Source organism: Protomyctophum parallelum (assembly GCF_964188405.1).
Source record: "Protomyctophum parallelum genome assembly, chromosome: 3".
Taxonomy (NCBI): domain Eukaryota; kingdom Metazoa; phylum Chordata; class Actinopteri; order Myctophiformes; family Myctophidae; genus Protomyctophum; species Protomyctophum parallelum.
Genome location: NC_139698.1, coordinates 1,774,269 through 1,787,652, shown reverse-complemented (window position 1 = coordinate 1,787,652; position 13,384 = coordinate 1,774,269). Strand labels below are relative to the sequence as shown.

At 44.5% G+C, this 13,384-nt stretch overlaps 1 protein-coding gene across 1 annotated transcript in view; it reads left to right on the top strand.

Moving 5' to 3' along the window:
• Positions 1-4,137: 4,137 nt before the first annotated feature.
• The window catches only part of ankrd28b (ankyrin repeat domain 28b), a gene marked incomplete at its 3' end in the record, with an annotated part of 67,265 nt that continues 58,018 nt past the window's right edge, over positions 4,138-13,384 (top strand). Inside the window, exons 1-3 of the mRNA XM_083761271.1 lie at positions 4,138-4,218; positions 7,404-7,482; positions 9,335-9,405. The remainder of the gene's footprint in view (positions 4,219-7,403; positions 7,483-9,334; positions 9,406-13,384) is intronic.

Below are 13,384 nucleotides of genomic sequence, written 5' to 3'. Positions count from 1 at the left end.
GTTTGTTGCACTCCCTCTGGTGTTGTGGGTGAATCTGGGTTGTACATGGTTTGTTGCACTCCCTCTGGTGTTGTGGGTGAATCTGGGTTGTACATGGTTTGTTGCACTCCCTCTGGTGTTGTGGGTGAATCTGGGTTGTACATGGTTTGTTGCACTCCCTCTGGTGTTGTGGGTGAATCTGGGTTGTACATGGTTCGTTGCACTCCCTCTGGTGTTGTGCGTGTGGACTTCGTTCACGGGTGAAAATCACTCGTCGCGGATCCTCCTCTTGCGAGCAAGAACCGACTGACCGCTGCTGCCATCATTAATGTTGCTCGGCTCCTGACATGTGCATGACATGGAGTGACATGCTGACATGTGCGCGGTGTTTTGTTTGTTAGTTTCCCTGCGTTGACTGTGATCTCGCGACAACAACTGCTCAGTAACGTTACATGCGGTCAGTCTCGCGACCGATGATTTGATATATTATTCGGTTTTTTTATTCGAAAATTCGTTGGGATATAGAATATTCGTTGGCAGCACAACGTGATCATTGCCGATGCCGTGGCGGGCCTGGAACATCCAGGGTCCCCCACGCGGAGTTGCAGCGCTCATTTCACACGGGTGTGATTTTTCCTTTTTTGAACGGTATTTTGTCATGGCTCTAAACAGGACTCCTCTGTTCAGATGAGGGGCGTGCGTGTAGCAGTGTCGTTTTCGTCGACTAAAACTTAAGACGAAAAATGTTCGTCGACTACCTTTTTCCACTGAAGAAAACTGAATGGAAACTAAATTAAAACTAAGCTATGGTGACTAAAACTATAAGACTAAATATACTGACGATTTCGTCAACAAATAAAAACTAGACTAAAATGTTAGGAAGGGACTAGTGGACAAGAGATCCAGTATAAGTCATTTTACACTTGGTTGCATGCTGAAAATAGCGTCGCAGCGCGAAGCGTTGTGAGCTTGTAGATCGGCTATTTTCAGCAAGTGTAAAATAAGTCATTATGACGGCAACAAGGCCCGCCAAAACACATTTTAGTCGACTAAATCGCCTGTAGATTTAGTCGACTAAAATATTATGACATTTAGTCGACTAAAACTAGACTAATACATTCCAGGTGACTAAAATGTGACTAAGACTAAGTGAAAACTATTCAGGAGACTAATGACTAAAACTAAAATAGAAATTTGCTGCCAAAAACAACACTGGCGTGCGTGTAGTGGTGATTGAGGCTGATCTACAAGCTCTCTCTGCGCCCCAGCATCCTGTAGTGGTGATTGAGGCTGATCTACAAGCTCTCTCTGCGCCCCAGCATCCTGTAGTGGTGATTGAGGCTGATCTACAAGCTCTCTCTGCGCCCAGCATCCTGTAGTGGTGATTAAAGCTGATCTACAAGCTCTCTCTGCGCCCAGCATCCTGTAGTGGTGATTAAAGCTGATCTACAAGCTCTCTCTGCGCCCAGCATCCTGTAGTGGTGATTAAAGCTGATCTACAAGCTCTCTCTGCGCCCAGCATCCTGTAGTGGTGATTAAAGCTGATCTACAAGCTCTCTCTGCGCCCAGCATCCTGTAGTGGTGATTAAAGCTGATCTACAAGCTCTCTCTGCGCCCAGCATCCTGTAGTGGTGATTAAAGCTGATCTACAAGCTCTCTCTGCGCCCAGCATCCTGTAGTGGTGATTAAAGCTGATCTACAAGCTCTCTCTGCGCCCAGCATCCTGTAGTGGTGATTAAAGCTGATCTACAAGCTCTCTCTGCGCCCAGCATCCTGTAGTGGTGATTAAAGCTGATCTACAAGCTCTCTCTGCGCCCAGCATCCTGTAGTGGTGATTAAAGCTGATCTACAAGCTCTCTCTGTGCCCAGCATCCTGTAGTGGTGATTAAAGCTGATCTACAAGCTCTCTCTGCGCCCAGCATCCTGTAGTGGTGATTAAAGCTGATCTACAAGCTCTCTCTGCGCCCAGCATCCTGTAGTGGTGATTAAAGCTGATCTACAAGCTCTCTCTGCGCCCAGCATCCTGTAGTGGTGATTAAAGCTGATCTACAAGCTCTCTCTGCGCCCCAGCATCCTGTAGTGGTGATTGAGGCTGATCTACAAGCTCTCTCTGCGCCCCAGCGTGATGGCGTTCATTGTGCTGATGGCGTTGAACGGTGTGTGTAGCTCTGTGCTGTGAGCCGTCCAGCTTGACGTAACCAATGCCATAGACCAGGGGGGTGGTGCAGCTTTGACGATGGATTGGAGAGGGCCACTATATTTCCACACTCACTACTGTCGTAGCAAAAAATTTATTTTTATTTTTATTTATTATATTTTATTTTTGCTATATTCAAATTTAAATCTTGAATTATTTTTTTGCTCTTTTTGAATTGGAATCCTGAAAATTAACATTTTTATGTAATTTCAAATGCCTTTAATTATACGTGTGTTGAAGCATTGAGCTACTCATTTAGACTGAAGTAATTAAAGCGGGTCATGTTTGCATGTTGTGGAATTGTGACAGCTGATTCTGTATTCTGTATTCTGACATTAACCTGAAGGCACCGAGTGGCGCGCTACGAGCTTGTAGGTCTGCTATTTTTGAAAAATCGAAGAACGACTGACATTTTTAGAATCCGATCTCAGGTCAGAATGGGTTAATCAGACCAGTGTGTGTCCAGTGGAAACCTCGTATGAATCTGATCTCAGGTCAGAATGGGTTAATCAGACCAGTGTGTGTCCAGTGGAAACCTCGTATGAATCTGATCTCAGGTCAGAATGGGTTAATCAGACCAGTGTGTGTCCAGTGGAAACCTCATATGAATCTGATCTCAGGTCAGAATGGGTTAAAACACCAAAAGGGGTTCCCCGTCCAGAATGGGTTAACAGCACACACTAGCCGATCTACAAGCTCGCGTTGTGAGCTTGTAGATCTGCTATTTTCAGCATGCAACCAAGTGTAAAATGACTTGTACTGGATCTCTTGTCCTCTAGTCCCTTCCTGACATTTTAGTCTGCGATACAAGGTGCGCGATGCGAGGCGCGCACCTTAAACAATATCGGAGAGAAAGGCATGCTTGGATTGGTCTCATTTATTTAAAACGATAAGCATTGAAGCAACAACTGTTGCCTTCATGAAAGCAGTGACGCACAAATAATTAGGCTTAATAGTACATCCGACCGTAACAAGTCAACTGCCTGACGCAGGCATTACCTCTCCAAAAAAATAAATATATAGCCTATAATCAAAGCTTCTCTTCCGATTGAAACTCAGATGTGAAAACACCAGTCCTGGAGCTCCAGGCGCGCTAATTTGCGCCGCGGTCTACGCCGCTCTCAGACCCTTCCGACGAGGCTCTTTCTTGGGCCATCCCGTATGTGATACGCCAATTTCTTGTCACATAGTTGACACTGTACACCACTTGTTCTTTGTTCTCCTTGCATATTCTAAAATGCAACCACACTTTAGATTTATTTTGTGGTGGCATGAGTGCAGGGCAGGCTGCTGTGTGTGTGTGTGTGTGTGTGTGTGTGTGTGTGTGTGTGTTGACTTCCTTGTTGTTACCACGAGTAGTGAGGGGGAGAGGGGAGGAGGCGTTGCGGTGCTGCAAGGCGCGAGCATGGCTCGCGGACCAAAAGCGGCCGTCTCGCGGACCAAAAGCGTCCGCTTTAAAAAAAAATGACTATTCGATTCAAAATTTTGGGCGGGGACCCCTTTTGGCGTTTTAAGCATTGTGTTATACTACTTTAGCTATTGAAAAATAGCAGATCTACAAGCACAGAGTGCCGTGCTACGAGCTTGTAGATCTGTTATTTTTTTTTAAATCGTGAAAACGTGCCGCAAATATTTGAATATATATTCTTTCACAGTGAGCGTTTTTAACGCTAAACGTTGCTTCTGGAACAACATATTTTCAGATGGGGGTCGGCGGCCAAATACAGATGATTCTGGGGGTCCTTGACATGAAAAAGGTTGAGCAGCGCTGACGTAGAAACAGAGGGACTTTCAGAACACTGGAAGACATTTGTAGAATTAGGTCTAAATGAGCTAAATGAAGTCTGTTGGTTCTGTCTCTCTGCAGCCTCCCCTGTGCTAAATGAGCTAAATGAAGCTAAGCTAATGAAGCTAAGCTAATGAGCTAAATGAAGTCTGTTGGTTCTGTCTCTCTGCAGCCTCCCCTGCTGAAAGCCATCTTCAACGTGGACCCAGATGAAGTCCGCTCCCTCATATTCAAGAAGGAGGACGTCAACACGCAGGTAACCAAAGATCTGTGATGAATGTTTAGTTGACTCTAAACCTTTTACAGAGCAGTTATCATCATGTAATGATTAGTCTCTAAACCTTTTACAGAGCAGTTATCATCATGTAATGAATGATTAGTCTCTAAACCTTTTACAGAGCAGTTATCATCATGTAATGATTAGTCTCTAAACCTTTTACAGAGCATTTATCATCATCTAATGAATGATTAGTCTCTAAACCTTTTACAGAGCAGTTATCATCATGTAATGAATGATTAGTCTATAAACCTTTTACAGAGCAGTTATCATCATGTAATGAATGATTAGTCTCTAAACCTTTTACAGAGCAGTTATCATGTAATGAATGATTAGTCTCTAAACCTTTTACAGAGCAGTTATCATCATGTGATGAATGATTAGTCTAAACCTTTTACAGAGCAGTTATCATATAATGAATGATTAGTCTAAACCTTTTACAGAGCAGTTATCATATAATGAATGATTAGTCTCTAAACCTTTTACAGAGCAGTTATCATGTGATGAATGATTAGTCTAAACCTTTTACAGAGCAGTTATCATCATGTGATGAATGATTAGTCTAAACCTTTTACAGAGCAGTTATCATATAATGAATGATTAGTCTAAACCTTTTACAGAGCAGTTATCATATAATGAATGATTAGTCTCTAAACCTTTTATAGAGCAGTTATCATCTAATGAATGATTAGTCTAAACCTTTTACAGAGCAGTTATCATATAATGAATGATTAGTCTAAACCTTTTACAGAGCAGTCATCATATAATGAATGATTAGTCTAAACCTTTTACAGAGCAGTCATCATATAATGAATGATTAGTCTCTAAACCTTTTACAGAGCAGTTATCATCATGTAATGAATGATTAGTCTCTAAACCTTTTACAGAGCAGTTATCATCATGTGATGAATGATTAGTCTCTAAACCTTTTACAGAGCAGTTATCATGTAATGAATTATTAGTCTCTAAACCTTTTACAGAGCAGTTATCATCATGTAATGAGTCCCAGGATGCAGGGATGGTCTTTTAGAAATGAGTCCCAGGATGCAGGGATGGTCTTTTAGAAATGAGTCCCAGGATGCAGGGATGGTCTTTTAGAAATGAGTCCCAGGATGCAGGGATGGTCTTTTAGAAATGAGTCCCAGGATGCAGGGATGGTCTTTTAGAAATGAGTCCCAGGATGCAGGGATGGTCTTTTAGAAATGAGTCCCACTTCAACGACCATATAGGAGTCATATTTTGCCATTATGTTTTTAAACTCCCATTTCATTTTATACGTTTATAATGTGGTTATTTCATTCATGTAGAAAACGGATGAATAATATATGATTATTATAACTAAATGCTAGAAAAATAAACTAGAATAAAACATGTATCAAAATAAGAGTGGAGGTTGGGCGTTGTTTGTGTCAAAATAAGAGTGGAGGGTGGGCGTTGTTTGTGTCAAAATATGAGTGGAGGGTGGGTGTTGTTTGTATCAAAATAAGAGTGGAGGGTGGGTGTTGTTTGTATCAAAATAAGAGTGGAGGGTGGGTGTTGTTTGTATCAAAATAAGAGTGGAGGGTGGGTGTTGTTTGTGTCAAAATAAGAGTGGAGGGTGGGTGTTGTTTGTATCAAAATAAGAGTGGAGGGTGGGTGTTGTTTGTATCAAAATAAGAGTGGAGGGTGGGTGTTGTTTGTATCAAAATAAGAGTGGAGGGTGGGTGTTGTTTGTATCAAAATAAGAGTGGAGGGTGGGTGTTGTTTGTGTCAAAATAAGAGTGGAGGGTGGGCGTTGTTTGTGTCAAAATAAGAGTGGAGGGTGGGTGTTTGTGTCAAAATAAGAGTGGAGGGTGGGCGTTGTTTGTGTCAAAATAAGAGTGGAGGGTGGGCGTTGTTTGTGTCAAAATAAGAGTGGAGGGTGGGTGTTGTTTGTATCAAAATAAGAGTGGAGGGTGGGCGTTGTTTGTGTCAAAATAAGAGTGGAGGGTGGGTGTTGTTTGTATCAAAATAAGAGTGGAGGGTGGGCGTTGTTTGTGTCAAAATAAGAGTGGAGGGTGGGTGTTGTTTGTATCAAAATAAGAGTGGAGGGTGGGTGTTGTTTGTATCAAAATAAGAGTGGAGGGTGGGTGTTGTTTGTGTCAAAATAAGAGTGGAGGGTGGGCGTTGTTTGTGTCAAAATAAGAGTGGAGGGTGGGTGTTTGTGTCAAAATAAGAGTGGAGGGTGGGCGTTGTTTGTGTCAAAATAAGAGTGGAGGGTGGGCGTTGTTTGTGTCAAAATAAGAGTGGAGGGTGGGTGTTGTTTGTATCAAAATAAGAGTGGAGGGTGGGCGTTGTTTGTGTCAAAATAAGAGTGGAGGGTGGGTGTTGTTTGTATCAAAATAAGAGTGGAGGGTGGGCGTTGTTTGTGTCAAAATAAGAGTGGAGGGTGGGTGTTGTTTGTATCAAAATAAGAGTGGAGGGTGGGCGTTGTTTGTGTCAAAATAAGAGTGGAGGGTGGGTGTTGTTTGTATCAAAATAAGAGTGGAGGGTGGGCGTTGTTTGTATCAAAATAAGAGTGGAGGGTGGGTGTTTGTATCAAAATAAGAGTGGAGGGTGGGTGTTGTTTGTGTCAAAATAAGAGTGGAGGGTGGGCGTTGTTTGTGTGCGAGTTACGTAGGCCTGATTTAAACTGGCAGCAACATCCAGATTGGAATCTGACCTAAAAATGTCTTCTGACAATGTTTTCTGAAATACCTATGTTTCTGTATCAGTAAGTAGTGCTCAATATTTCATGTCAGGGACCCCAAATATTATATGTTTTTGGCCACCGAGCGGGGGGGCCCCCATGACTACTATTATAAAAACATTTCTTCTCTGATTCCAGGGACCCCCCCCCCCCGCAGAAGCAAAGATGTGCGTTTAAAACATACGCGAGAGTGTATAAAATGGAACCAAATGGACAGACCCCATAAGGGTCCGTTTGGTTCCACACTGTCATTCAGCTGGGGGGACCCCCCTGGAACTCCCTCAAGGACCCCTGGGGGTCCCCGGACCCCTCAATGACCCCTGGGGGTCCCCAGACCCCCTAGAACTCCCTCAATGACCCCTGGGGGTCCCCGGACCCCCTCAATGACCCGTGGGGGTCCCGGGGCCCCCTGCTGGGGCCCAGTGTTGTGTGTGACCCGTTTCTCTTCCCGCTGCAGGACAATGAGAAGCGAACGCCGCTGCACGCCGCCGCCTACCTGGGAGACGCCGAGATCATCGAGCTGCTCGTCCTGTCGGGTACGTTACTGTCCATTTACTGTACGTTACTGTACGTTACTGTACGTTACTGTACGTTACTGTACGTTACTGTACGTTACTGTACGTTACTGTACGTTACTGTCCATTTTACAACGGCTCCTTTCCACGAGGCAATCTGATTGGTTGAAACAGCCTTCTAGCCGTGGGTTAAAGGAGAATTCCATGCTAGAATGCTTTCTTATCTTTCTTACCTTTCTTTGTAGTTGTTACGTCCCCACCAAAGAGGTCCAGGTGTTTTTTTTGTGCAAAAACTCCTTATTGGCTATTTCCCCTACCATAAGCCCTCAATGAATTGCATTGCATTGAATGGGAATTAAATGGGGCTATATGGGGTGTTGTGCTAGTTCGCTTATTTCCATCGAAAGAAGTAGTAAAGTGTGCCGCTTTATCGGCTTTATCGGTATTACATCAGATTATCCTGTAGTGTGAAGGCAGTCTACTGGGGGGGAAGCCACACTGTAATAGGCTCAATATGTCAGTTTGACACATTCAGTAGATCCTGTGATCTTTTGTGACCAGATGTAATTTTTTGGGGTCTAGTAGGACTATAGTAAAGAATAAAAAAATAAATCGCTATAACATTTTGTAAAGAAATACACATTTAGCCCCATGCTCGAATGCCCCCCTGTCAAAAACAGCTAAAATCCCTAAAACAAAAGAAAGCAGCAAAAAAAACAAAAAACAAAACACTCATCTTCTACTTTCTCAAATAACAAAACCTAAGCCAACCTCGGGCTGTGGGGGCGATTTTAGAGGTTGCACACACAGCACAGAAACGGATGTTGTGTATTGTCGTCCATCTTATGCTAAATAAATAGCGTCAATGCTAGCGGGTTAAAATATAGCCGTCCTTGCTCTAGAAAGCGCCCAATGTTTCCATCCAGACCACCGGATAATCGTCAAAGACCTCCGAACATCGCACGTTTTATCCAAACCATGGAGAGCTCCGTAGATTAGGAGTTATTCAGCGTTTTAGTCAGCCTGTATAATGGGAGGTGGACGGCAGCGCGCGCGTGCGTGATCTGGTCTAGGATCGCTAAAGAAGGAAAGGCCGAGCCAAAATAATAATGAAAAAATAGAAATCGCCCCATTCAATTCCCGTTCAATGCAATTCATTTAGGGCTTATGGTAGGGGGAATAGCCAATAAGGAGCTTTTGCACAAAATAACACCTGGACCTCTTTGGTGGGGACGTAACGACTATACAAAGAAAGGTAAGAAAGCCTTTTAGTCTGGAATTCTCCTTTAAACCAGCACCGTTCACCACCTAATCAAAACAAATAATTCAGCCGCTCTGTCAAATCATGTCTTCTATCCTGAGCAGCATCTCCGTTATAAATGACATCAAATCATATCTTCTATCCTGAGCAGCATGTCCGTTATAAATTACATCAAATCATGTCTTCTATCCTGAGCAGCTTGTCAGTTCTGAATGACATCAAATCATGTCTTCTATCCTGAGCAGCTTGTCAGTTCTGAATGACATCAAATCATGTCTTCTATCCTGAGCAGCTTGTCAGTTCTGAATTACATCAAATCATATCTTCTATCCTGAGCAGCATGTCAGTTCTGAACGACATCAAATCATATCTTCTATCATAACATATTGCTACCATCAAAAGGGGTTCCCGCCCAAAATGGCTTAAAGCCCTATCCTCAACACATCATGGAATCATATACATCCTTCCCATTTAAATGTATACACACGTTCATTTTACAACCCTATTGTATTGTCGTGGCTCAAGGGAACTGACAGAACTCTGTGTGTGTGTGTGTGCGTGTGCGTGTGCGTGTGCGTGTGCGTGTGCGTGCGTGTGTGTGTGCGTTTCCAGGAGCCAGGGTAAACGCCAAAGACAGCAAGTGGCTGACTCCTCTGCACAGAGCGGTGGCCTCCTGCAGTGAGGTACCTGTCTGTCTGTCTGTCTGTCTGTCTGTCTGTCTGTCTGTCTGTCTGTCTGTCTGTCTGTCTGTCCTCCACAGTGAGGTATGTGTGTTGTCTAATGTAACCCTGGGCGCTACACTGCCTCCGCCAACCTGGGGAGAGCAACGGACTGATGCCTCATGCTTCCTTCTATGCATGAGGAGTTGCAAGCTTCTTCTCTTCACCCGGGGGGGTTATGGCATTTAGTCGACTAAAACTTAAACTAAACTAAACACTAAAACATTCCGGGTGACTAAAACAAAATTAAAACTATTCCAATAGTCATATATGGGGACTAGGTTGGTCTCCCCTTGTCCCCCATATATGGGGACTAGGTTGGTCTCCCCTTGTCCCCCATATATGGGGACTAGGTTGGTCTCCCCTTGTCCCCCATATATGGGGACTAGGTTGGTCTCCCCTTGTCCCCCATATATGGGGACTAGGTTGGTCTCCCCATGTCCCCATATATGGGGACTAGGTTGGTCTCCCCTTGTCCCCCATATATGGGGACTAGGTTGGTCTCCCCTTGTCCCCCATGTATGGGGACTAGGTTGGTCTCCCCATGTCCCCATATATGGGGACTAGGTTGGTCTCCCCTTGTCCCCCATATATGGGGACTAGGTTGCTCTCCCCTTGTCCCCCATATATGGGGACTAGGTTGCTCTCCCCTTGTCCCCCATATATGGGGACTAGGTTGGTCTCCTCTTGTCCCCCATATATGGGGACTAGGTTGCTCTCCCCTTGTCCCCCATATATGGGGACTAGGTTGGTCTCCCCTTGTCCCCCATGTATGGGGACTAGGTTGGTCTCCCCATGTCCCCATATATGGGGACTAGGTTGGTCTCCCCTTGTCCCCCATATATGGGGACTAGGTTGCTCTCCCCTTGTCCCCCATATATGGGGACTAGGTTGCTCTCCCCTTGTCCCCCATATATGGGGACTAGGTTGGTCTCCTCTTGTCCCCCATATATGGGGACTAGGTTGCTCTCCCCTTGTCCCCCATATATGGGGACTAGGTTGCTCTCCCCTTGTCCCCCATATATGGGGACTAGGTTGGTCTCCCCTTGTCCCCCATATATGGGGACTAGGTTGCTCTCCCCTTGTCCCCCATATATGGGGACTAGGTTGCTCTCCCCTTGTCCCCCATATATGGGGACTAGGTTGCTCTCCCCTTGTCCCCCATATATGGGGACTAGGTTGCTCTCCCCTTGTCCCCCATATATGGGGACTAGGTTGGTCTCCCCTTGTCCCCCATATATGGGGACTAGGTTGCTCTCCCCTTGTCCCCCATATATGGGGACTAGGTTGCTCTCCCCTTGTCCCCCATATATGGGGACTAGGTTGGTCTCCCCTTGTCCTCCATATATGGGGACTAGGTTGCTCTCCCCTTGTCCCCCATATATGGGGACTAGGTTGGTCTCCCCTTGTCCCCCATATATGGGGACTAGGTTGGTCTCCCCTTGTCCCCCATATATGGGGACTAGGTTGGTCTCCCCATATATGGGGACTAGGTTGGTCTCCCCTTGTCCCCCATATATGGGGACTAGGTTGGTCTCCCCTTGTCCCCCATATATGGGGACTAGGTTGGTCTCCCCTTGTCCCCCATATATGGGGACTAGGTTGGTCTCCCCTTGTCCCCCATATATGGGGACTAGGTTGGTCTCCCCTTGTCCCCCATATATGGGGACTAGGTTGCTCTCCCCTTGTCCCCCATATATGGGGACTAGGTTGCTCTCCCCTTGTCCCCCATATATGGGGACTAGGTTGCTCTCCCCTTGTCCCCCATATATGGGGACTAGGTTGGTCTCCCCTTGTCCCCCATATATGGGGACTAGGTTGGTCTCCCCTTGTCCCCCATATATGGGGACTAGGTTGCTCTCCCCTTGTCCCCCATATATGGGGACTAGGTTGCTCTCCCCTTGTCCCCCATATGTGACCAGTGCCAGTGGTTTAATATACAAGGGGGCCATGGTCATTTTTCAGTTCTTTACATATTATGAAACTGCACACTGTAACCTTTCATATGATGTATTGCTCATTGAAATTGGGGGGGAAATGAAGAAGATATGACCATTTGAAACTTGTTTAACTGTAAACACCAAAGTACAGAATTAGCCATTCTAAGATTTCAAATTATTTAGCATCTCTGAGCCAAGGAATGGGTGTGACAATGGATACTTGTCTCCACCCCTAGATACTTGCATAAACACTCCCCCCCCATCCTCTAACCACTCCACACTGTCAACTGCACAGAATGACTTGAGTGGACACTTAGTAAAAGAAGCCAGAAGGTCATCTAGAACTCTTAGAATAAGAATAAATAGAGATGATAAAGTATCAGTATTGCAATATAGAAATATAGGACGGACGTTGTTTAGTGTATGTTTTGTAATAATACAATCTAAAAAAATAACTAGTAGGCTAATTGAGTTTTCAAATAATTACATGTGGAGTAAAACTACTTGCCGCTAACACTGCAAGTAGGCTATAATTTATTCCATGGAGTTACTTGTAGTTTTAGACCCATGCTTTTAATTGCTAAATTTAAAAATGCTGTATGTTTACATTACATTATTAATATGTACAAAGGTACCTTTTTACCCCTAAATGCATGGCTTGAATCAGCCGTGCACTGATGTGAAAGAGTCAAAACCTTACCAACAGAAAGTCAGGGGAAAAAATACCTTAGACGTGTGTTATGATGCTTCCACTTTGAAGTACTACACTATGTCTTCTCATTCAATATTTGAACAACAATGTCACGGATTGATCAACTTATATTAAAGACGGATTTCACCGCGACGCGCGATCACGCATGGATGTCATGGATTGATCAAATTATATAAAAGACGGATTTTACCGCGACGCGCGATCACGCGCGATGTTATTAATTCATGTAGGCTATTGATCATCAGGCAGCTGCATCCAACGGTAATAAAGTTACAGAGATTAAAACACAGTGCTAAACATGCACATGTGTGCACTGAAATAAAGGGCAGAAGAATGGATTTACAACTAAGACAATCGTCAGAATGCGTGTGGTCCGTGGAGACCACAAACAAACAGCAACTTTTTCTTCAGTGGACGACGGGTAAATCAGTTAATTTATACTTTTATTACAACATCCAACAGCATCATATTAAGTTAACAAAAATGCTGATGTTGTAGGCTATTTATTGACTATTGTCACAAACACACGGCTACTGTAACTGGAGAACAAAGATAGCTATGGCCAATCGAAACGACTCTATGTAAATACGTGCAGGAATGTTCACACCCCCAAAATACGGCAAATAAACTGTAATCATAGAGACATTTTTGCAATGTAAATACAACCACTTAATGACACTAAAACGACTTTCTGATGGAATAAAAACATTCTTTAACATTCCAACTGTTTTAATGTGGCTAAAAACGAAAAACACCAAAAAAAAAGAAAGAATCTAATTTGTCCTATAGTGACATAACAGAGCTGGCGACTTGTGGTTCAAATCATTGGCACTGGTCACATATATGGGGACTAGGTTGGTCTCCCCTTGTCCCCCATATATGGGGACTAGGTTGGTCTCCCCTTGTCCCCCATATATGGGGACTAGGTTGGTCTCCCCTTGTCCCCCATATATGGGGACAAGGTTGGTCTCCCCTTGTCCCCCATATATGGGGACTAGGTTGCTCTCCCCTTGTCCCCCATATATGGGGACTAGGTTGGTCTCCCCTTGTCCCCCATATATGGGGACTAGGTTGGTCTCCCCTTGTCCCCCATATATGGGGACTAGGTTGGTGGAGGGTGTGTAGAGCCCAGGATCACATTAGATTATTGACACAGGGGTGAACTAGAACAAGTGCCCTTCTGGGCACAGGTCTCCACCAGGTTATCCACAGATCCGTGCAGTTAGAGGTAAAAACACTTTTCGGCCAGTTATACCGCCACCTTGAGGCTGAGTTGAAATTGTTCATGTGG